A 22,933-nucleotide genomic window follows, 5' to 3' on the forward strand; every position below is an offset into this window, starting at 1 on the left:
TCTAAGGTCACGTGGTTTATTATAAATGGATGAACCTGGTTATTACCTATAAATATAAGAAAAGTTGAAATCTTGGCTCAGCGCCTGTAACACAGTGGTTACAGTGCCAGCCACATACACCAAGGCTGGTGGGTTCAAACCTGGGCTGGGCTTGCTAAAACAACAATGACAACTGCTGTAAGCTGTGACATCATGGTACTCTACCAAGGGCAATAAAGTGAAACTCTGTCTCAGAAAAAAAAAGGAAAAGTTGAAATCTTTAGTAATAACCTGTTTTTTTTTTTGGTTTGTTTGTTTTTTGAGACAGAGCCTCAAGCTGTCGCCCTGGGTAGAGTGCTGTGGCATCACAGCTCACAGCAACCTCCAACTCCTGGGCTCAAGCAATTCTCCTGCCTCAGACTCCCGAGTAGCTGGGACTACAGGCACCCGCCATAATGCCCGGCTATTTTTTGGTTGTAGTCGTCATAGTTGTTTGGCGGGCCCAGGCTGGATTCAAACCTGCCAGCTCAGGTGTATGTGGCTGGTGCTTTAGCCGCTTGAGCCACAGCTGCTGAGCCTAGCCTATGTTTTTTTTCCCCTACTTTGCTAATACAGTGCCCCTCCAGAGATGCTAAATCAATTTATTTGTACTACAGTTGTTCCTACTACTTACCCATCTAAGGAATGTGGAATGCACAGTTGAACAGAATGAGTTGAAAATTCTTCTTTTATCCATGATTAACTTTCATAGCCATACTTGTTTTCATGGCACACTTAGTGCAGTGTTGAAATGCAGGAAGTTGACTTGCATATTTGTGTGTGTAAAGCAGGTGAGTATGGTGGAACAGGAAGGGCTTAAAAAAGGGCAGTACCTTCTCTCATAGTGAGCCCAGCTGTTCATTTACCATTTGCCGCATGCAATGAAAAGCCCAGGATAGATACAGCTGTGAACAAGACAGACACGCCTGTTTCCATGGAGTCTACAGGCTAGAAGGGAGATCAGCTATGAATAGGTAGTTAACAAATATTTACCTAATTTTCTTTTTTTTTTTTTTTTAGAGACACGAGTCTCACTTTATTGCTCTCGGTAGAGTGCTGTGGTGTCACAGCTCACAGCAACTCCAACTCCTGGGCTTTGGTGATTCTCTTGCCTCAACCTCCTGAGTAGCTGGGACTACAGGGGCCCACCACAATGCCCGGCTATTTTTTTGTTGCAGTTTGGCCCGGGCCAGGTTCGAACCTGCCACCCTCGGTATATGGGGCCGGCACCCTACCCACTGAGCCGCAGGCCTACCTAATTTTCAGTTGCAGAAGTCCTAGGAAGAAGCAGACAGTTTGGGGATAAAAGATCTAGCCTAGCCTAGTACAGTAAAGGGCTTCATGGGAAAGGGACGTTTCAACTCTAACTTAAATGTTGAACAAAATGTGAAGGGCCTAATTCATTGCATGGCTTTTTAAAATGTTAATTACTGTATGAAAAGGGAGTAAGTAAAGTATGTTGGTAAATTTGTAAATATTCGGGATGAGCTCACAGTACTCAGGATAAAAGGGCTGTTTTAGTCTTTGAAAATCAAATTACATTGAAGCTGCTACTGAAGACAGCAGAGGTTTTCTCAGCACTTGGTTCTTAACTTTAGATTCTACTTTCAAAATTTTTGTTTTTTATGAGCCACTCCTTATTCCAAGTTCCCTCTTGAACTTGGAGATTAGTAGTAGAAATTGTTTTGGAGTTCAGGCCTTGGAAGGTAGACAGCTAGCTGCAAAGGTACTTGGCAGGTGAAGTTCATTAGTGGGAAGAGTAGACTATGGAGTCATAACAACTTTGGTTCAGGTCCCTGGACCTGCTATTTATTATCTGTGAAACCAAAAAAGGTTTTGCTCTTTTGTTCACTTAACTCTTGATTTCCTCAGCTATAAAACAGGAATGCCAGTCTTCAGGGGTTGTAGCAATCAGTAACGGTAAGTAAAATGCCCATATCAGTTGTGCAAATACTATTAAGAAAGAGGACAAAGTGTTTGTACTTGCCAGGACTGGCTCTAGTTCCTTAACTTTGTTCCTTGGTGACCTGGCTCCTGCTCACATCTCAGCTTCTGTGTGCTTTTCATTAGGCAGTGCTGACTTGAAGGCTAATGCTTATAGAGAGGCATTAGTGTTCACTTAGTTTCTTAGGGTAGATGAGACTTCATTAATAGTCAGACTTTTTTTTTTTTTTTTGTAGAGACAGAGTCTACTTTACCGCCCTCGGTAGCGTGCCATGACGTCACACGGCTCACAGCAACCTCCAAGCTTTTGGGCTTAGGCGATTCTCTTGCCTCAGCCTCCCGAGCAACTGGGACTACAGGCGCCTGCCACAACGCCCGACTATTTTTTGGTTGCAGTTTTGGCCAAGGCCGGGTTTGAACCCGCTACCCTTGGTATATGGGGCTGGTGCCCTACTCACTGAGCCACAGGTGCCACCCCTTTTTTTTTGAGACAGCCTCAAGCTGTCACCCTGGATAGAGTGCTATGGCAACACAGCTCACAGCAACCTCCAACTCCTGGGCTCAAGCGATTCTCCTGCCTCCACCTCCCAAGTAGCTGGGACTATAGGCACCTGCCACAATGCCCGGCTATTTTTGGTTGCAGCCGTCATTGTTGTTTGGCAGGCCCAGGCTGGATTTGAACCCGCCAGCTCTGGTGTATGTAGCTGGCACCTTAGCCACTTGAGCCACAGGCGCTGAGCCTAGTGATGATTTATTTTTTCTCTTGAAGGTGGTAAATTATTGTCCATTAGAAGTGAAATTAAGTGACCAGTTGTGTTTTCTGTGCTAGTCAACATCGGAGCTCCTTTTGGAAGTGTTTCCATATCTATGATCCAGTTGCTACCGTGTTTTCCCGAAAATAAAACATCCTCCGAAAATAAGACCTACTTACAAGTTTCCTTCTGGGTGAAATATAAGGCATCCCCCCAAAAAATAAGGCCCCCCCCAGGCTCTGTCTCGGAATGAAAATTAATTTACCGTAAACTGGTTGCTAGGGCCGCCCCGGCGTCTAGCAACCAGTGACGTTACCCGGAGTCCTGACGTCACTGCTGTGTGGAGGCTGAGCAGAGGTTGGAGTGAGCGGTGAGCGCGGGGCGGGAGAGAGGAAGAGACTTTCTCAGATGCATGTAGAAGAATAGGAGGATCAGAGTGGACCGGACACGGCAAAGGTGGTGAGTGCCGGTCTGTCTCTGGTGACACTGCCTGATGCTCACGGCCGCCTTCATGATGACTGAAGGTAGGATTCACAGTTTGTCTGGTTTGTGTTGACAACTACCGTACTACCGTACTGTATACAGGTAATAAATTTCCTTTATTTTCACTTAACAATAAATGTGTACCGTATTCTTCATGGAAAAATAAGACATCCCCTGAAAATAAGACCTAGCGCATCTTTGGGAGCAAAAATTAATATAAGACACTGTCTTATTTTCGGGGAAACGGTAGTTCCTTACTGGTGCTTTTTTCCTTTGTTATACAGAGGACTTTTGGCCTGAGAGGGCAGACTCCAGAAGACTTCACAGGGGCATTGTCATGTTGAGTTCAATAGCTGCCACTCAGGGTGAGCAACCCAGAAATGGTGAGACAAGGAAAGAGGAAGACACATTAATTAGTCTTTTCTGTTCTCTATGTTCCAATGAACCACCTTCCAGTACAAAGTTGCTACCAAAGTTACTTGGCATTCTTTTAGTGCACAATTCTTCCTTATATCATGTACAATTTTATTTATTTATTTATTTTTTTATTTATTGAGAGTCTCAAGCTGTCGCCCTAAATATAGTGCTGTGGCTTTACAGCTCACAGCAACCTGAAATTGGGCTTAAGCGATTCTCTTGCCTCAGCCTCCCAAGTAGCTGGGACTACAGGTGCCCGCCACAATGCCTGGCTATTTTTGTTGTTGTTGTAATTGTCATTGTTGTTTTAGCTGGCCTGGTCCAGGGTCGAACCCACCAGCCTTGGTGTATGTGGCCAGCACCCTACCCACTGAGCTACAAGTGCTGCCTCATGTACAATTTTAAATTGGGGAATTAAAAGGATCGGGGTGGAGCAAGAGGGCATTATTGTATTCTGTTATATCCTAAATCCTGATAGCCCATTTACCACTTGAGGAATGCATTAGGAGTGTCCCTGCACTATTTTGCTTAAATGGCATTGTCATTGTAGTAAGAATGCAATCTTGGCTCGGCACCTGTGGCTCAAGTGGCTAAGGCACCAGCCACGTACACCTGAGCTGGTGGATTCGAATTCAGCCCGGACCCGCCAAACAACGACCTGCAACCAAAAAATAGCCAGGCGTTGTGGCGGGCGCCTGTAGTCCCAGCTACTTGGGAGGCAGAGGCAGGAGAACCGCTTGAGCCCAGGAGTTGGAGGTTGCTGTGAGCTGTGATGGCACGGCACGCTACCCAGGGCAACAGCTTGAGGCTTGATCTCAAAAAAAAAAAAAAGCAATCTTGGGTTGCCTGAATCTTTTCCTAGTGATTTTCTGACAAAATCATACCAATGGCAGTGCTAACCCTGACATGGTTTGAGGCTAATGCTGTCCCTTGGGGGCAAGCTCTATATCTCCTCTTTGTCTGCATCAAGACCTGTGCTTTGGGCTTGGTGCCCATAGCAAAGTGGTTACAGCACTTCACTGAGGATGATATAGTGAGACTCTTGTCTCCAAAAAAAAATAGACCTGTGCTTTGTTTAAAGTCTTCCTCTGTCACCTAAGCCATGCCATATCCTTAGTTGACTTTAGTTACCTCAGCTTCATTATATTTTGACTTTTGCAACTCTGGTTACCTTCATTTCCACTTCTTTTTAGCTGCTGTCTTAATCCTAAGAATAGCACCACATCCAGAATTTTAAACTCCCAATATCCTGCCCCCCCATTTCTCACACCATCTCTCCCCTTATCTGTTTATTTTGACCTGAGACTTTAGATTTCTAATCCCTCTTTCTTCCTTTCTCAGACTAGAAGTCCATGGTGATCACCAGCATCTTTAGCTACATGTATTGCTTATGTCTGATAGAACTTCACCCTTGGATTGACTCACTTCTGTCTTTATAACTTCTGAAATTCCTGAGATCTACTGGAGGAAAAACCACTCAAGTATGTAGACTTTAGTCATGACTTGTTCCTGTCTCCAGCATTAGCTGAGTGTTTAATGTCACTTGAAAGTTCTTTTTACTTGTCCTAACTATCCCCTCCCCCCACACATACACTCACCATTTTGACCAGCATAATTCTCCAAATTACTTTCCTCAAAATCTTGATAAATATCCTTGCTTCCATCTTCCTAGTCCCCTCTGCTAGCCCAATTCCCTTCCTTCTACTTCAAGAAAATTGAGGGGATTAGAATTCATTTACTCACGTGCCAGTTGCACCCATTTTCCTCTGCAAATTGACTAACAGAAAGCCCCTTCCATTCTCAGGCCATGTGGTGCAGCCCTTGCCAAGCCACATTTCAAAAACCTGTGCTCATGCATCCCATCTCACTCCTCAAGGTCCCTTCCTTATCGCTTGGCTTCTGTCAGTGCCCTGCCATTTGGCCCTTGCTGCTGGTTCTTCTCCTTCAGATTAAGTCTCTTCTGGCTTTTAAAAAACAAGGCTTGGTGGGCGGCGCCTGTGGCTCAAAGGGGTAGAGCACCGGTCCCATATGCCGAAGGTGGCGGGTTCAAACCCAGCCCCGGCCAAAAAATAAAAAAAAAAAACAAGGCTTGGGTGGCATCTGTGGTTAGGGCGCCGGCCCCATATACCAAGGGTGGCAGGTTCGAACTCAGCCCTGGCCAAACTGCAACAAAGAAATAGCCGGGCATTCTGGTGGGCGCCTGTAGTCCCAGCTACTCGGGAGACTGAGGCAAGAGAATCACCTGAGCCCAGGAGTTGGAGGTTGCTATGAGCTATGAAGCGACAGCACTCTACCAAGGGTGATAAAGTGAGACTCTGTCTAAAAAACCCCCCCAAAACCCCAAGACTTTCTTGGCTCGGCACCCATGCACAGTGGTTATGGCACCAGCCATATACACCAAGGGTGGCAGGCCAGCTAAACAACAAAGACAGCTGCAACAGAAAATAGCCAGGCATTGTGGCGGGCTCCTATAGTCCCAGCTTCTTGGGAGGCTGAGGCAAGAGAATTGCTTAAGTCCGAGCGTTTGAGGTTGCTGTGAGCTGTGACTCCATGGCACTCTACCCAGGGCAACATAGTGAGACTCTGTCTCAAAAAAAAAAAAAAAAAGGGTTTCTTGACCTTGTGTCTCCCTTGAGCCATTGCCTTATTTTGTCCTCAGGTAGGCACCCTGAGACCCGATCTGTGTTTGTAGTCTTCATCTCTCTGTGTCTCCTAGCGGTCTACCAGACATTCCGTCGGCAACACTGTGTTGTGCCCACACAGGTGCAGACTTTTCTGACTTTGTTTACTTGTCCCTTCATACTTGATGTCACCTGTTACTCTATCCCTGGGCTTCCTACCTTGGCTGTCTTCACTGCTCTTTCCTTTTTCTCCCTAATCCTGCTGCTTTTGGCCTTTCTTCCTTGCCATTCTTGTTCTGCATGTTCTCCTGGTTCATCTGATCCACTCTTAGACTTTAACTGACACCAGCATACTGAGCATTCTTAAACCTCTGTATCTAGTCTGGATTGTCCCCAGACCTGTATCTAAATGCAATGTCTCACTATTCTCAGTTGCCCTGTGTGCTGTTCTGCAGGCACCTCAAACTCACCGGGCCTAACTGACTGCATCCTTTCCATCCCTTCTACTCTATACCTGCTTCCTCCAGCAGTTGCTCTTACCAGGGACATCCAGCTGCTCAGGACCAAAATTTGGAAATCACCTTGACACCTTTCACTGCCTAATTCTCTACGTGTAGCCTCCAAATCCTGATGAGTTGACCTCCTAAATATTTCTCATATCCAGCTTTTCTCCATCCTTGTTGCTACTGGATCCTCATGTAGGCCCTGGTTTTCCCACCTAAGTTTTTGCCAACTAGCTGCTGCTCTACCTGCCTCTAACCCTCTTTCCCCCAGGCACTCCAGAATTTTCTTTTTTTTTTTTTTTTTTTTTTGTAAAGACAGAGTCTCACATACCGCCCTCAGGTAGAGTGCCGTGGCATCACACAGCTCACAGCAACCTCTAACTCTTGGGCTTACACGATTCTCTTGCCTCAGCCTCCCGAGCAGCTGGGACTACAGGCGCCCGCCACAACGCCCGGCTATTTTTTTTTTTTGTTGTTGTTGCAATTTGGCCGGGGCTGGGTTTGAACCCACCACCCTCGGCATATGGGGCCGGCACCCTACTCACTGAGCCACAGGCGCCACCCCCAGAATTTTCTTAACATTAGCATATGACCCTATCAACTGCCCTGATCCAAGTCTTCAGTGGCTACTTATGGTTTCAGAATAGACCAGCTCCTCAGTAATGCCTTTTCTTTTTTTTTTTTTTTTTCCTCCGGGGCTGGGTTTGAACCCCCCACCTCTGGTATATGGAGCCAGCATCCTACATCCTACACAGGTGCTGCCCCCAGTAATGCCTTTTCAAGCCTTCTGGCCTTATTTCCTTTCTGCTACATCCGGATATATGCACCAGGACAGCTCCTACTTTTGTTTTTCAGCTGCCTAAAACAAGCTTTTCTAATTCCCTCAACTTTATAATCTTCTTCCAAATCAACCAGATGACATCTCCAGGCAGCTTTCCTTGGAAGGGTATTTTCATAGTACTCTGATGAAACTGCTGTCATTGTACTTATAACAAATGTGTCCATTAATATTTCTGCTTTTCCACAAAAGTACACAATGTTCTTTAAGGTCAGGAACAGTGTCTCATTTGCTTCTTGTTCCCAGAAGAGAAAGAACCAACCCAATCTGGACACACAGTGGGCCTGATCTGAACAGAAGTATCTGGTGACACTTTCTTCCTCTATCACCTATGCCTATAAAATAGTTCAGAATCCTTAACTGGGCTTTGAGGAAACATGGCATAGCAGAAAAAATAGGAGCTTTGAAATTAGACCTGGATTTTATTTTATTTTATTTTTTTTGTGGTTTTTGGCCGGGGCTGGGTTTGAACCCGCCACCTCCGGCATATGGGACCGGCACCCTACTCCTTGAGCCACAGGTGCCGCCCTGACCTGGATTTTATTTATTTCACCATTTACTAGCTAAATGATTTTTTTTTTTTTGAGACAGGGTCTCACGGTCGTCCTGGTTAGAGTGCTGTGCTGTGGTGTCATAGCTCACAGCAATGTCAAACTCTTCTTACCTCAGTTTTTCTATTTTTAGTAGAGATGGGGTCTCACTTTGGCTCAGGCTGGTCTCAAACTCTTGAGCTCAACCAATCCACTCACCTCAGCCTTCTAGAATGCTAGGATTACAGGCATGAGCCACTGTGCCTGGCCTTGCTAAATGATCTTAAGTGAGTTTCTTAACCTTCCTAGGCCAATTTCTTCATCTGTAAAATGGGAACATTACTGTTCAAGAGTGTTGTAAAGTTTGGTTAAAATAATATGTACAGTATGTCTGGCATGGAATGGGTGCTAAATAAATCTCTCCTTCTATTAGTATTTTTCTCTCTCCCTCCTGCTCTATTCTGACCACCCACCAACCCCCAACACACACTTATGTGGCCTCAGAAGCTTTGTTATGGCAAATATGCCCCTCCAGCTTCTATCCCTCCATGAAGAGGTACCTTTCTCGTATCAATCCACCACTCCACTCCATTCAGATTCTACCTCAATGCTTGCCAGATCCTCCACTTAAAAGGAATTTCTTCCCTGGTCTCCTGTTTCCCCTCAGCATATAGTAAGCCTAATTTACTACTCAGCTGTCTCTTATTTTAATTTTAAAATAGTTAACTGGGTCGGAAGCTTCTGGGGACCTGAACGTTTCCTCTCCAATTACATTTTCGTAGCTTCCATGGTTCTGAGCACTCAGGGTCTGGAACATACTAGGTGTTAGGTGGTTATTTACTTTAACTGGGGTTAGGGAGGATCAGAAGATGCTTCTTCACTGGGAAAAATAGTGTTGTCAGAGTCTTAAAGAAGTCAAACTCTGGGAACTCTTAAGTTTTAGCTTACTTTTCCTTAAGAATTTTTGAGTGACATTAATTTCCACGTTAGCAAGCAAATAAAATATCTGTAAATTAGACATAGTTCTAGAAAATTTATTTCAAACAATGAAAAGTCATCAATCTTGGAATTAGTTTATAATGTGAAGGAAGCGAAGAGGATTGCTTGTCCCAAACTACATGAAAGATGATTTCCTGTTGAAATAAATGCCTTTGGATTAATATATTAATCCAGTAGTTAGCAGGTAACAATGCTATATGTGTTACAGGCAGATAGGGATGTTTTATAGAGCTGCTCACATTAAGTAATAATTTCCCTTGGTCTCTGCTTATCCCTTTTTTCTTCAAACTGTTACATTCTGTGTAGAAGCTTATGGGTGAGAAAATATAACCATTCCACTTCTGGCTTCTGCCTGGAGTAGGTAGGCATGTCTAGCAGTGAGTTTATATAGCAAGGTTTATTACTACTTATATCTTTTGGTGTACAGAGTTACAGACCAGCCACTGCTAGCTCACCTGTCTCTAGGTGTGGGGTTATTATTTTGCTTTTTGGGTTTTTTTTTTGCATTTTTTTTTGGCTGGGGCTGGGTTTGAACCCATCACTTCCAGCATATGGAGCCGGCACCCTACTCCTTGGGCTACAGGCGCCACCCTGGTTTTTATTTTGTTTTTCTTTCTTTTTTTTTTTAGAGACAGTCTCACTTTGTCGTCCTCGGTAGAGTGCTATGGTGTCACAGCTCACAGCAACCTCCAGCTCTTGGGCTTAGGCGATTCTGTTGCCTCAGCCTCCCAAGTAGCTGGGACTATAGGCTCCTGCCACAATGCCTGGATATTTTTTGCTGTTGTTGTTGCAGTTTGGCCGGGGCTGGGTTCAAACTTACCACCCTTGGTATATGGGGCCAGCACTCTACTCACTGAGCCACAGGCACTGCCCGTTTGTTTTTTGATTTTTCTGAGACAGGGTCTTGCTGTGTTGCCTGGGCTACAGTGCAATGGTGTCATAGCTCACTATAAACTTAAACTCCTAGGTTCAAGCATTCCTCCTGCCTTAGCCTCCCAAGTAACTGAGGCTACCATGCCTGGCTAATTTTTCTTTTTTTGGGTAGAGATGGAGTCTCATTATGTTCCTCACGCAGGTCTCAAACTCCTGGCCTCAAGGATCCTCGTTCCTCAGCTTTCCAAAGTGTTAGGATTACCAGGGTGAGCCATTGTGTCCTGCCCGTATAGTTCTTAAATCATATTTCTTCATCCTATATCTGATATTTTTAGGGTCCAAATTTAGTAATTTGTATATTAATATTACATAATAAACATAATGTATAAATCTTCATGTTATTAGCTATATCTGTTATATGAACCTATTGATGGTGGGGTCTTCTTTTTTTTTGAGACAGTCTCACTATGTTGCCCTCAGTAGAGTGCTGTGATGTCACAGCTCACAGCAACCTCTAACTCCTGGGCTCAAGCGATTGTCCTGCCTCCGCCTCCCAAGTAGCTGGGATTCCAGGCACCTGCCACAATGCCCGGCTATTTTTTTGGTTGCAGCCGTTGTTGCTGTTTGGCTGGCCTGGGCTGGATTCAAATCCGCCAACTCAGGTGTATGTAGCTGGCGCCTCAGCCACTTGAGCCACAGGCGTTGAGCCTTAACTAGCTAATGTTATGTGAGTATGAAGAAAGGAGAAGGAGAGTACACACTCATTAGTTAATATTTGCTATCTTAGGGCCCAGTGTGGTGGCTCACACCTGTAATCCCAACACTTTGGGAGGCCAAAGTGAGTTCAAGACCAGCCTGACCAAGTGTGAGACCCTGTCTTGAAAAAAAATGCTAGGTGTTGTGGCAGTTACCTGTAGTCCCAGCTACTGGGGAGACTGAGGCAAGAGTCTGAAATAGCTGAGAGCTATGACGTCACGGCACTCTACCAAGGGTGGCAAAATGAGACTCTGTCTCAAAAAAAAAAAAAGTTACCTTAGGCAAGGCAAGGGAGAGAATAAACAATTAGAGATGAAAATTACCTACTCTACCTTCCAGCAAGTGTTGTACAATAAGAGTTCATCACTCAAAGTTGGGTGGGGATGTAGCAGACCATGTCTCATCACTATGATCAAGGTCAATTACAGGTCACATCCATGACTGGGCAACAATTTGGAGACTGCTTCCAGAAGCCTAATACACAGTGAACTAAATTGTTTTTATTTACGAGAGAAAGAACCAAATTACTGGAGTCCCTTTCTTTGACTGCTGCTGCATTGCCCCTGCTTTTCTCTGCACTCGCTCTCCCCTCCTGGTCTGTAGGTCTCTCCTAGGCCTTTCCTTTTCTCCCCATAGTTTGTCATTTTCTTCTTTTCCTGTCCGTTTTCCTCACTTCCCTCTTCCCTGTTTAACAGATTCAATGTACGTATCTCATACTTGTTGTTTATTGGTGATGGCTTTACATTTTATTAATAGAGCCAGTGGAGGAGTTGTGCTTGGTGCTTTTTTTTTCCTAGAAAAATCCCAGCCTGAATTATTTTTCAGTCAGTAGACTTTAATTGATTTCTATCTTTGTGGATCAATGAGCTGTAGAAACGTTTCCACCACCCTGCAAACTATAGGGCTATAGAGCAAACTATAGAGCAGTTCTGAGCTTCTAGATCACTGCCTGGGCCTTGCTGAACCCTGGACCTTTTGCCCTCATGGTTTGTCTTCTTTCTTTCAGCCACCTCTCCGAGGCCCCCCAAACCAGAGCCCCAGAGGCCACCTTTAATTCCCGTCCTACTCCATGGACATATCAAGTCAGATCATTCAGAAGTGTTTCTCCCTTTCTTGGCACTAGGAAGAGGGATGGACTGGGCCTTCTTTTCCTGCAATTCCTCTGCTTCTGTTTCCCAGACTCCTGGTAACTGGTTTCTTCAGTCAGATTCCTATTTTGGGAGGCTGGAGTAAGGCGCATTAATACATTCTTCCCAGTGTGTGCCATGTTCATGCCTTGGTTTTCTGGGCACAAGGCCGTTGTACCAGTGGTCATGTTTTCTGACCCCTGTTCACCATGCAGCTGCACATTCTTGAACTCAGCAATGCCAGTGGTGGCTTCCTGACCCCTACTTTCCTGGCTTGGACTCTTTTTAGTGCCTTAGGCATTTCTGGATCCCAGCCCATTGTTTTCAGCTCATCCAGTAAGCTCTTAATGTCCCATATTAACCCCTGTCAGTTTAGAATACCCAGAGTGACTTCCTACTCTTGCGACTTAGACCTGCAATGCCAAGCACCCATGGTTCCTAGCAGCTTCCCAGCGTCTGCTCTTCACTTACCCCCACAACCCATGGTGTCCTAAAGACAAATCCAATCATGGAACTCCCTTACTGAGAACCCTTCAAAAGACATATTTTATTGAGAAGAAAATACAAACCCTTTCCAAGGCTTAAGACATTGTATGGCCCTATCTACCTGCTCTAGCTCTTACACCCCACTGTGCTCCCCAGTGTGCCCTGTTCCCCACTCACACAAGCCAGTTTTATTTCTTCAAACACACCAAGCTCCTTCACATTGCCTCAGAGCCTGTAGTTCCCTCTACCTAGAATGCTTTCCCTTTGCTCTCCTGCTTTGCTCTGCCAGTCCCTTTTCTCATTTCAGGTCTCAGCTTAAATGTCACCCCAGCAAAGAGCCTTATCCCCAGAATAGCAACTCTACCTTCCTACCAGCTCTGTTTTCCTAGTGTCACAGTTTAGCTCTGTACTGCTTTGGGTGCTTAGTTTCTCTCCCCATTGATTGTGTTGGTTGCTACTTGATCTGGGTGCCTCCCACGAAGAGCTGTTCAATCACTACTCCTAAAGTCAAAGCCTGAAGGGGCCGCTGATGCCACATCCAGTCAACAGCAGCATTTTTGGCTGAAGTTGTTAGCAAACAGCTACTGTCCTAAGCCTTTCACAGAGGTGCTCAATATCTGAACTGGATTAAAAGTCACTTGCCCCCCAGGGGTCTCCATCTTTTTATTTATTTATTTATTATTATTATTACTATTATTATTTTATAAATTCTTTTTTTTTAATTGTTAAATCATATTAGTGCAATCAAGGGGCACAATGTGCTGGTTTCATATACAATCTGAAATATTCTCATCAAACTGTTCAACGTAACCTTCACGTCATTTTCTTAGTTATTGTATGTAGACATTTGTATTCTGCCTTTAGTAAGTTTCGCCTGTACCCATTCTAAGATGCACCATAGGTGTGGCCCCACACATTGCCCTCCCTTCATCCTAACCTCCCCCCTCCCTTCCCCTTCCTTGGCCCTTTCCCCATAGTCTTGTGCTATAGTCGGGTTATAGCCTTCATGTGAAAGCTATAATTTAGCTTCATAGTAGGGCTGAGTACATTGGATACTTTTTCTTCCATTCCTGAGATACTTTGCTAAGAAGAATATGTTCCACCTCCATCCATGTAAACATGAAAGAGGTAAAGTCTCCCATCTTTCTTTAAGGCTGCATAATATTCCATGGTATACATGTACCACAATTTGCTAGTCCATTTGTGGGTTGATGGGCACTTGGGCTGCTTCCATGACTTAGCAATTATGAATTGGGCTGCAATAAACATTTTGGTACAGATGTCTTTGTTATATTGTGATTTTTAGTCTTCTGGGTATAAACCTAGTAAAGGAATTATAGGATCGAATCGCAGGTCTATTTTTAAGTCTCTAAGTATTTATTCTCCAAACATCCTTCCAGAAGGAACGTATTAGTGCGCATTCCCACCAGCAGTGTAGAAGTGTGCCCTTTTCTTCACATCCACGCCAACAACTCTGGTTTTAGGATTTTGTTATGTGGGCTACTCTTACTGGGGTTAGGTGATATCTCAAAGTAGTTTTGATTTGCATTTCTCTGATGATTAAGGATGATGAGCTTTTTTTCATGTGTTTGTAGATCGTGCATCTGTCTACTTTAGAGAAGTTTCTCTTCAAGTCTCTTGCCCACCCTGAGATGAGATCACGTGTTCCTTTCTTGCTAATACGTTTGAGTTCTCTGTGGATTCTGGTTATTAGACCTTTATTGGAGGTATAACCTGCAAATATTTTCTCCCATTCTGAGGACTGTCTGCTTGCTTTACTTACTATGTTCTTGGCTATGCAGAAGCTTTTTAGTTTGATCAGGTCCCAGTAGTGTATTTTTGATACTGCTTCAATTGCCTGGGGAGTCCTCTTCATAAAATACTCACCCAGGCCGATTCCTTCAAGAGTTTTCCCTGCACTTTCTTCAAGTATTTTTATAGTTTCATGTCTTAAGTTTAAATCTTTTATCCAGTGAGAGTCTATCTTAGTTAATGGTGAAAGGTGTGGGTCCAGTTTCAGTCTTCTACAGGTTGCCAGCCAGTTCACCCAGCACCATTTGTTAAATAGGGAATCTTTTCCCCACTGAATGTTTTTAACTGGCTTGTCAAAGATCAAATAACGGTAAGTAGCTGGATTCATCTCTTGGTTCTCTATTCTGTTCCGGACATCTGCTTCTCTGTTTTTGTGCCAATACCATGCTATTTTGATCACTATCCATTTATAGTACAGTCTCAGGTCTGGTAGCGTGATTCCTCCTGTTGTGTTTTTATTGCTGAGTAATGTTTTGGCTAATCGAGGGTTTTTTCTGCTTCCATATAAAACAAAGTATTATTTTTTTCAAGATCTTTAAAATATGACAATGAAGCTTTAATAGGAATTGCATTAAAATTATATATTGCTTTGGGTAGTATAGACATTTTAACAATGTTGATTCTTCCCAGCCATGAGCATGGTATGTTTTTCCATCTGTTAACATCTTCAGCTATTTCTTTTCTTAAAGTTTCGTAGTTCTCTTTGTAGAGATCTTTCACGTCCTTTGTTAGGTATACTCCCAAATATTTCATCTTCTTTGGCACTACTGTGAAAGGAATAGAGTCCTTGACTGTTTTATCAGCTTGGTTATTGTTGGTATATATAAAGGCTACAGCTTTATGGGTGTTGATTTTATAGCCTGAGACATTGCTGTATTACTTGATCACTTCTAAAAGTTTTGTAGTAGAATCCTTAGTGTCTTCCAGATATACGATCACATCATCTGTGAAGAGTGAAAGTTTCATCTCTTCTGACCCTATGTGGACACCCTTGATCGCCTTTTCTTCCCTAATTGCAATGGCTAAAACTTTCATTACAATATTAAAGAGCAATGGAGACAATGGGCAACCTTGCCTGGTTCCTGATCTAAGTGGAAATTATTTCAATTTAACTCCATTCAGTACGATATTGGCTGTGGGTTTGCTGTAGATGGCCTCTATTTGTTTAAGAAGTGTCCCTTCTATACTGATTTTCTTTTTTTTTTTTTTTTTTTTTTGTAGAGACAGAGTCTCACTGTACCACCCTCGGGTAGAGTGCTGTGGCGTCACACAGCTCACAGCAACCTCTAACTCTTGGGCTTACGCGATTCTCTTGCCTCAGCCTCCCAAGCAGCTGGGACTACAGGTGCGCTCCACAACGCCCGGCTATTTTTCTGTTGCAGTTTGGCCGGGGCTGGGTCTGAACCCGCCACCCTCGGCATATGGGGCCGGCGCCCTACTCACTGAGCCACAGGCACTGCCCTATACTGATTTTCTTAAGTGTTCTGATCGTGAAGGGATGCTGGATATTATCAAAAGCTTTTTCTGCATCAATTGAAAGAATCATATGGTCCTTATTTTTTAGTTTGTTTACGTGCTGAATTACATTTATAGATTTATATTGAACCAGCCTTGAGACCCTGGGATAAATCCCACTTTGGTCATGGTATATAATTTTTTTGATGTGTTGTTGGATTCTGTTTGTTAGGATCTTATTGAGTATTTTAGCATCAGTATTCATTTGTGATATTGGTCTATAATTTTCTTTTCTTGTTGGGTCTTTCCCTGGTTTGGGCATCAAAGTGATGTTTGCTTCATAGAATGTGTTGGGTAATATTCCTTCTTTTTCTATATTTTGGAAGAGGTTTAGTAATATAGGTACTAGTTCTTCTTTAAAGGTTTGGTAGAATTCTGACGTAAAGCCATCTGGTCTTGGGCTTTTCTTTTTAGAGAGATTTTGTATAGTTGATGCCATTTCAGAACTTCATATAGGCCTGTTCAACATTTCCACTTCGTTCTGGCTAAGTCTTGGTAGGTGGCATACTTCCACGTATTGGTCAATTTCTTTCAGATTTTCATATTTCTGAGAGTAGAGTTTCTTGTAGTATTCATTAAGGATTTTTTGAATTTCTGATGGGTCTGTTGTTATTTCATCGTTACCATTTCTGATTGATGAAATTTGAGATTTTACTCTTTTTTTCCTAGTTAGGTTAGCCAAAGGTTTATCTATTTTATTGATCTTTTCAAAAAACCAACTTTTGGATTTATTGATCTGTTGTATAATTCTTTTGTTATCAATTTCATTTAATTCTGCTCTGATTTTGGTTATTTCTTTTCTTCTGCTGGGTTTAGGGTTGGAGTGCTCTTCCTTCTCCAGTTGCTTGAGATGTCCCATTAAGTTAACTTCTTCTCTTTCCGTTTTCTTGAGGAAGGCTTGCAGTGATATAAATTTCCCTCTTAGGACTGCCTTTGCAGTATCCCAGAGGTTCTGGTAATTCGTGTCTTGATTGTTGTTTTGTTCCAAAAATTTGGTGATTTCCTTCTTAATCTTGTCTATAATACATCTATCCTTCAGCATAAGGTTGTTTAGCTTCCATGTTTCTGTATGGGTATGCAGGTTCCTGTTGTTATTGAGTTCAACTTTTATTCCATGATGGTCTGAGAAGATGCAAGGAATAATTTCTTTTTTTTTTTTTTAAATTTGCTGAGATTAGATTTGTGGCCTAGGATGTGGTCAATTTTGGAGTATGTTCCGTGGGCTGATGAGAAGAATGTGATACAGTTTTGTTGGGATGAAATGTTCTGTAGATGTCTGTTAAGTCCAGATGTTGAATGGTTGAGTTTAAATCTAAAATTTCTTTGCTTAGCTTCTTTTTGGAGGATCTATCCAGCACTGCTAAAGGGGTGTTAAAATCTCCAACTACTATGGAACTGGAGGAAATCAAGTTGCTCATGTCTGTTAGAGTTTCTTTTATAAATTGAGGTGTATTCTGGTTGGGTGCATAAATATTAATAATTGAAATCTCATCATATTGAGTATTACCTTTAACAAATATGAAGTGTCCATCCTTATCCTTCCTTATTTCGGTTGGTTTAAAGTCTATTGTGTCTGTGAATAGGATTGCAATGCCTGCTTTTTTCTGCTTTTCATTTGCCTGGAGTATAGATGACCATCCTTCACCTTGAGTCTATATTTGTCTTTTAATGTAAGATGCAATTCTTGTATGCAGCAGATGTCTGGCTTGAGTTTTTGTATCCAGTCAGCCAACCTGTGCCTCTTTAGAGGACAATTTAAACCATTCACATTAAGTGAGAATATTGATAAGCCTTTTGAGAGTCCGGTGGACATTTTTAATCCTTTTGCGACTGTGGAAATTGGAATTTGGTCAAACTTTTCTGGGTGGGTTTACTTTTGTGGTTGAGGATTACGCTGGTCTTTTTGAAGGATGGGTCTGAGAATATCCTGGAGAGCTGGTTTAGTTATGGCAAATTTCTTGAACATGTGAATGTTGTTAAAGTATTTAATTTCTCCGTCATAAATGAAACTCAGTTTAGCTCGGTACAGGATCCTGGGTTGAAAGTTATTTTGTTTTAGGAGATTAAAAGTCGATGACCATCCTGTTCTAGCTTGAAAGGTTTCAGCAGAGAGATCTGCAGTTATTCTAATATTCTTCCCCTTGTAGGTGATGGTTTTCTTTCGTCTGGCTGCTTTCAGAATTTTCTCATTCATATTAATTTTATTGAAATTGATTATGATGTGTCTGGGGGATGTCTTATTTGGGTTGAGTCATGCTGGAGTTCTGAAACTGTCAGGTATCTGAAATTTAGAATCTCTTGGCATGTCTGGAAAGTTCTCCTTCATAATCTCATGGAGAACGGACTCTGTGCCTTGTGAAGCCCCTTCGTCGCTTTTGGGGATCCCTATAAGACGAATATTGGTTTTCTTCAAATTATCCCAGAGCTCTCTGAGAGAGTGATCTGTTTTTGCCCTCCATTTCTCTTCTTCTTTGAGAGTTTGGGAGTGTTCGAAAGCTTTGTCTTCAGTGTCAGAAATCCTTTCTTCTGCTTGCTCCATTCTGTTACTGAGGGATTCTACTGTGTTTTTCAGATCTTTGAGGGCTGCAACTTCTTCTCTTAATGTGTCAAAATCTTTGGTCATTTGGTCTTCGAATTCGTTGAATTCTTGAGATATCTTTTGGGTTACTGCTTGGAATTCTAATTTGATCTTATTTGCCATCCAGATTCTGAATTTGATTTCTGACATCTCAGCTATTTGTTTGTGCATGGGATCTTGTGCTGTGTCTGCCTTATTGATCCTTTTGGGAGTTGTTGTACTCTGATTATTCATATTGCCAGAGTTTTTCTGTTGATTTCACCTCATGATTGTTTTTCACCATTGCCTCTGGCCGTCCTCAGAGTTGGGGAGGTGTGTCTCCAAGATTAGACCCCAGCAGGATCACTCTATTGTTGCTGGGTCTTTGTAGGGAGTGACCCTGTGTAGTTCCTCTGGGGCTGCCCCAGCCAGGTGTTCTGGTTGTGGAAGCAGCTCCAGAGTGTGACACACCCAGATGCAGCAACAGTGCGGGAGGTGGTGCGCATAGTTCTGGGAGTGTCTGGCGCCCAATGACTTTGGCACAGAGAGCCCAAGGCTCCAGCAGTCTCTGGCCAGGAGAAGGGCTCTGCACAGAGGTAGGGAGGGCTCCAGAGGGCATGCGGCTACCAGAGTCCCTGGCCAGACGAGTGGGACAGTGTGGAGGCAGGGGAGGGTACAGGAGGGAGGACGCAGGGTTGTGCGGCTCCTGCAGTTCCTGGTCAGGGCATGTTGAGGCCTGGCGGGCGCAGGTCGTGGGTCGCGGTGCAGCTCTTATGGAAGTCCGGGTGGTGCCAAGCCCAGGAGTTTGAGGTTGCTATGAGCTGTGACGCCATGGCACTCTACCCAGGGCAACAGCCTGAGGCTACAGTGTGCCAAAACCAGTGTCACTCTGCCCCTGTGGATTAAGGCTATAAGGCAGCTCAGTCCCCGCTTTTAGGCTGCTCAGTCACTAGGTTACTAGCTCCTGTCAGATCCTTGCTCTGCGACCTTGAGGGCGGAGTTTGCCAGGGCAGTTCTCTCACAGTGGCTCCCTGTGGCCCACAGCCAAATATTAGCTCTGTCCTGCTCAGCGGCTCAGTCTGGGGCTCTAGACAATTCCCAAAGTTCTCCCCACTCCTGCTCAAGCTCTCCCCAAGGCAGTTCAACTGAGTGCCAACTCCAAAAACACGGAAACTGTTCACAGGTAGGGCCTTTCCAGTTTGTGGTCTCATTGCTGCTTGTACTCACGGCTGCCGGCGGGATTAGGTTGATTGAACACACGCAACCACTTGCCAGTTTTCCACTGTTTTTGTCCTCTTCTTGGGGTCCAGAAGTCCCTTGCTGACTCCCTGTATCCTCAAAAGGATGATTATAGGCAAATCCCACCGGCCAAAGATGCCTGGAGTCTTATCTCCCCAGACTCACGGTGCCCAGTTGCAGGGAAGCTGTTACTCGGCCGCCATCTTGCTCAACTTGGGGGGGTCTCCATCTTAATAATTGCCACTGCACAGGGACCCTGAACATCAGGGAGGGGTGTAGGTCTAACTTGCCTTGCCACTTCTTGCTGCAAATTCAGCCTGTAATTTACACATAGCCTATGCCTGGCGTTAGTTTAAATTCGCAGCCCTCTTCCTTAAAACAAGTTCCTGGATGATGTTACAAGGCTCAAATCTCTCCAACAACCTGTTTCCATCCAGAACCCAGGAACTGCTTCACAGGGCAGGGCCTGGGTCACAGATTTAACTCTTTGTTCTAACAGGGCACATATATGGGCCTACTTTGGGGGCAGAGAAACAACTCAGCCTTAAATGAGTCTAGAATCTAAATCAGCTTAAAAATTGTGAAAGCAATAAGTGCTGTTTCTGGAGGGGACCACTGTCTAAGAAGATCCTTAGTGGTACAGAGCCTTCTGGATAAGCCAGAGGTTAGCAGGGCAGACACGAGGGACCCAACTTCCTGGGGGCAACTATTGGGCAATTGCCGCCAGTGTGAGCTATCCTCTTTCTGCCTTTAAAATGACCTTTCAACTTGTGATAAAAACATGGGGTTAACTGCAACAAAGACTAAATGAAGAAAAGGAAAATAGACACCACAAGCAGAAGAAAACACAAGCCAGCTATCTGGCTTTGTATTTGCTCATGGACTTTTGTGGTTTGGCCCCTGCTTTTAGAGTGTGAATCAGTTCTACCTCCTGAGGAGTCAGAGCCCTGGGTTTGGTGGGGCTTTGATAGTTTTACTGGGATGTTACTATAAATGATTTTCATTATTTCATTTTCTGTTACAGCTAGAATTTTAAAATGCATCTGGATGTTATCTGTAGTCCCAGCTACTCCAGAGGGTGAGGCAGGAGGATCATTTGAGCCCAGGAGTTGGAGGCTGCAGTAAGCTACAACAGAACACTGCACTTCAGCCTACATGACAGATGGAAATTTCATCTCTAAAAATAAAACTGGCTCAGCGCCTGTGGCTCAAGCGGCTAACGCGCCAGCCACATACACCTGAGCTGGCAGGTTTGAATCCAGCCCAGGCTGGTCAAACAACAATGACAGCTGCAACCAAAAAAATATCCACGCATTGTGGCAGGCGCTTGTAATCTCGGCTATTCGGGAGGCGGAGGCAGGAGAATCACTTGAGCCCAGGAGTTGGAGGTTGCCGTGAACTGTGATGCCACGCCACTCTACCCAGGGTGACAGCTTGAGGCTCTGACTCAAAAAAAAAATTTTTTTTAAATAAAATAAATAAAAGTTAGGGCAGTGCATGTGGCTCAGTGGGTAGGGCGCCGGCCACATATACCAAGGGTGGTGGGTTCAAACCTGGTCCCCGCCAAACTGCAACAAAAAAAATAGCCGGGCATTGTGGTGGGCATCTGTAGTCCCAGCTACGCGGGAGGCTGAGGCAACAGAATCGCCTAAGCCCAAGAGCTGGAGGTTGCTGTGAGCTGTGTGACGTCATGGCACTCTACCGAGGGCAATAAAGTGAGACTCTGTCTCTACAAAAAAAAAAAAAATAGTTAAAATGCAGTAGTTTTTTTTTTTTTTTTTTAGGATATAAAAGTAGGGGTTTTCTTTAATGTTTTAGGACATAAAAGTATTAATTTATTTTATATTTGAGGGATGAGAGGGGAAGAGATGAGAGAGCAGAGAGCAAGGAGTGAGAGACCAGGGAGTGAGAAAGGAGAAGATGGCGGGGGTAGGGGTGTGGGTGGGAAGGAAGAACAGTACCCCGTGACATCCCAAAGGAAGAATGGCCACTGAATTTTATTTTTAAGAGAGTCTGTCAATCAAGCTGGAGAGTAGTGGTGCTGTCATAGCTCACTGCAGCCTCCAGCTCCTGAGCTCCAGCAACTCTGCCTCAGCCTTCTGGGTAGCTGGGCCTACAGGCACGTGCCACCAGACCCAGCTAATTTTTTATTTTTTGTAGAGATGAGGGTTTCACTATGTTTCATAGGTTGATTTTGACCTCTTGGCCACAAATGACCCTCTTGCCTTGGCCCCCTAAAAGTGCTAGGATTACAGGCATGACCCACTACATTTGGCCTGCATTTTGATTTTTATATTCAGCAACCTTGCTAAGCTCCCACATTCTAGTAATTTATGTATGGATTCTTGGACTTTTTGTTTTTGTTTTTTTTTTTTTTTGAGACAGAATCTCATGATACCCAGCTCATTTTTCTATTTTTAGTAGACAAGGAGTCTCACTGTTGCTCAGGTTAGTCTTGAACTCCTGCCCTCAAGCAATCCTCCTTCCTGAGCCTCCCAAAGTACTAGGATTAGTGGCATAAGCCACTACACCAGTCCTTAATTTTTTTTTTTACTTTTGTATCATCATTAAATAATGACAGTTTTATTTGTTCCTTACAAATTTATATCCCCTCCCTTTTTTTTCTTGCCTTAATTCCCTGGCCAGGACCCATGGTACAATTTGAACCATACTGGAAGTGGTGATAATAGGTATCCTTCTCATGATTCCATACTCACAGGGAAAGCTTTCAACATTCTGCCACTATATATAATGTTTTACAGATACTCTTTGTCAGAGCAAGGAAGTCTCCTTGCATTCTTAGTTTGCCAAGAATTTTTCTCACAAATAGATCTTGAATTTCATCTCCAAGCATAGAGAGAATAGTAGGACTTCTTTTTTGTGTTAAAGTGATAGATTATGCTGAGTCTTCCAATACTGAATGGATCTTGCACTCCTGGGAGAAACCCAGCTCTTTTGTGTTATATTGTCTTTTTTGTATGTTGCCAGATTCAGTGTGTTACTCGTGTAGGATTTTTTTTTTTTTTTTTGAGGCAAAGCCCTCCATAGAGTACTGTGGCATCATAACTCACAGCAACCTCAAACTCTTGGGCTCAAGTGATCTTGCCTCAGCCTCTAGAGTAGCTGGGACTACAGGCATCTGCCACAATGTTTGGCTAGTTTTTTCTATTTGTTGTTGTTGTTGTTGTTCAAAACTTGTACTTTAGGCTTGGCGCCTGTGGCTCCAGAAGCTAAGGCGCCAGCCACATACACCTGAGCTGGCAGGTTCGAATCCAGCCCGAGCCCGCCAAACAATGACAGCTGCAATCAAAAAATCGCCGGGCGTTGTGGTGGGCGCCTGTACTCCCAGCTACTTGGGAGGCAGAGGCAAGAGAATCGCTTGAGCCCATGAGTTGGAGCTTGCTGTAAGCTGTGATCCTACAGCACTCTACCCAGGGCAACAGCTTGAGGCTCTGTCTCAAAA

General features: G+C 43.9%; 2 long non-coding RNA genes across 2 annotated transcripts in view; one reads left to right on the plus strand and one right to left on the minus strand.

Annotated features, from left to right (window-relative positions):
• LOC128593584 (uncharacterized) overlaps window positions 1-2,580 on the minus strand; it is a 66,443-nt gene extending 63,863 nt beyond the window's left edge. Inside the window, exon 1 of the long non-coding RNA XR_008382382.1 lies at window positions 2,547-2,580. This is a non-coding gene — a long non-coding RNA (uncharacterized LOC128593584). The remainder of the gene's footprint in view (window positions 1-2,546) is intronic.
• Window positions 2,581-3,435: 855 nt separating this feature from the next.
• Window positions 3,436-20,986, plus strand: LOC128593583 (uncharacterized). Its single transcript, XR_008382381.1, has 3 exons — window positions 3,436-3,562; window positions 4,956-5,095; window positions 20,495-20,986. It is a non-coding gene; the product is annotated as an uncharacterized LOC128593583 (long non-coding RNA).
• The last annotated feature ends 1,947 nt before the right edge of the window (window positions 20,987-22,933 follow it).

This window comes from Nycticebus coucang, chromosome 9 (genome assembly GCF_027406575.1).
Source record: "Nycticebus coucang isolate mNycCou1 chromosome 9, mNycCou1.pri, whole genome shotgun sequence".
Classification (NCBI taxonomy): Eukaryota; Metazoa; Chordata; class Mammalia; order Primates; family Lorisidae; genus Nycticebus; species Nycticebus coucang.